The sequence below is a fragment of the Prionailurus bengalensis genome, chromosome B3, assembly GCF_016509475.1.
Source record: "Prionailurus bengalensis isolate Pbe53 chromosome B3, Fcat_Pben_1.1_paternal_pri, whole genome shotgun sequence".
NCBI classification, from domain to species: Eukaryota; Metazoa; Chordata; class Mammalia; order Carnivora; family Felidae; genus Prionailurus; species Prionailurus bengalensis.
The window spans coordinates 115,497,427-115,499,905 of record NC_057355.1 but is presented as its reverse complement, the minus strand read 5'-3'; positions in this window follow the sequence as shown (position 1 = coordinate 115,499,905).

Genomic DNA, 2,479 nt, shown 5'->3' with positions numbered 1-2,479 from the left:
GGTCATGATGTGGCAGTTCAAGAGTTAGAGCCCCGCGTCGGGCTCTATCTTAACAGCTCAGAGCCTGGAGCCTGCTTCGGATTCTGTGTCTCCCTCTCTCTACCCCTCCCCTACTCACACTCTTTCTGTCTCTCTCAAAAATAAATAAGCATTTAAAAAAAAAAAAAAGCGGAGGCTCAGAGACAAAGATGAACTTCCCTGGGGCCAGCAATGACATGGCAAGAGACCAGCTGCAGGGTTGCTCCACTCCACCCCCTCAACGGGGTTACCTTGAGCTGTGCAGAAGGGTCCTTTGGGGCTTGTTGACAAGACAGTCCCATTGTAAGGAAATGGGATATCTAGTATTTCAAATTACTGAAGTTGGGAAACGAGCTCCTTTCTGGAACCCAAAGCCATGAGCTAATGGAATGTTCCAGTTGAAGTATAGAATGCTAGCTTCCAAGTCTCTTTCTAGCTGGTTTTGTTAGTACCCCCACCAAGGCTGGAGAAAGGCAATAAACCACCAAGATATCTGGGTGCCAACCCAGGATCCTTAGGCATGAGAGACGTTTTTGTGGTCGAGGGAAGACTACAAGGGAAGAAATGAATGCTAGGTGAGTTCAGCAGCTTTCCAGATCCACAGAACTAGCACTGAACATGTCACGGACTGGCCTCTAAAACACTTGGTTATCAAGATTCCCCAGAATCCCCAAGTAAATTGCTTCATTTCGAATGGAAGTCAAGGGGAGCCCTGCTGGCTCAGTTGGTGGAGCGTGTGACTCCATATTAGGGTCATCAGTTTGGGCCCCACATAGGGCGTAAAAGATTACTTAAAAATGTTAAAAAATAAATAAGAATATAATGGAAGTCCATAAACATGCAGGATTGGTTTGGGAGAAATTCTCTTTGCCAGAATGCATTCATTCCATGAAATAATGATCGTATAATGACCTGAACACCAACACACTTAAGCATGCCCAAACACCAGATGAGTGTGTGGCTACTGGAGATTGCATAGGTTTTTATAGGGTAACAAACATCCCCTTGACCACTTCTAGACTGGTTAGTGATGATATTTGAGGCCTACCCCCACCACCATTTCTTACTTTCTTTTCATGTCAATGTTTTCTAAATTTCTAGTCTCTCTAAGACCCTACCTTAAATTGCTAAACCTTACTTCTTTTCTTTTCCTCCTAAGAGAGACCTGTGACTCGGGTGGAAATGGCATTGAACTAGCAAAATAAGTGGATTCTATACTAGTTCTTTTTTTTTTTTTTTAACATTTATTTATTTTTGAGACAGAGAGAGACAGAGCATGAACAGGGGAGGGGCAGAGAGAGAGGGAGACACAGAATCTGAAACAGGCTCCAGGCTCTGAGCTGTCAGCACAGAGCCCGACACGGGGCTCGAACTCACGGACCGCGAGATCGTGACCTGAGCCAAAGTCGGCCGCTTAACCGACTGAGCCACCCAGGCGCCCCCTATACTAGTTCTTAAGTGGAGTAGCTGCATGAGGCTTAGGCAAGTCACGCAAACTCTTGGAAACTGAAATATAGATCCCTCTCAGCTCTAAAATTGGGTTCCTTCAATTCCATGGGCCCTCTAGATCCCGTTCTGTGGAGTTCTCCTTCCTAAAGCATCCCTATAGTGTCTACCAGAACCAATTGGTGAGCAGGATCTTTGGCAAGTGTACAACTGCTCAGAGCCTGAAGCTCCTCATCTGTAAAAGGGGAGAGAGTGGCTATTTCAGCACATTGTTAGAGGGTTAAATGAGCATAGATATAAATATAGCTAGGGGGTTCCTGGGTGGTTCAGTCGGTTAACCATCCAACTTCGGCTCAGGTCATGATCTCGCGGTTCGCAAGTTTGAGCCCCATGTTGAGCTCTGTGCTGACAGCTCAGAGCCTGGAGCCTGCTCTGGATTTTCTGTCTCCCTCTCTCTCTGCCCCTCGCCTGCTCACACTGTCTCTCTCTCTCAAAAATAAACACCAAAAAAAAAAAATACATACATATATATATATATATATATATATATATATATATATATATATGTATATAGCTTAGGACAGTGCCAGATATATACAAAGCACTAAAATGGTTGCTATCATTAACACATCCTCTTTCATTGCTTATTGTTAATAACGTGTATGCCACCTAGAAGGCTTTTTTGAATGAGGTATGCCAAGGAATATGGAAAGTAAGTTCTCCCTCAGAGAAAGAATTTACTGTTTATTAGCAAACCTTAATCTGAAGCCATAGGAAAAGAATACATTATCCCCGTTATAGTGGACCAGCCTAAAGCAGAGTCTAGGGCCTTGGACATCACCTGCAATTTAGGAAGCCAGCTATCTAAAGGCTGTGAGCTGAGAGCTTAAGAAAAAGGGCAGGCCTGGCTGGGGCCTCACATTTCCTTGCTTAGGACAGCAAGTCTGCAGGAGGCAGGGAGGGAGTGGCAGATTTCATTAAACTGTAGTCTTAGTATGGTGGTGCTGGAGATGAC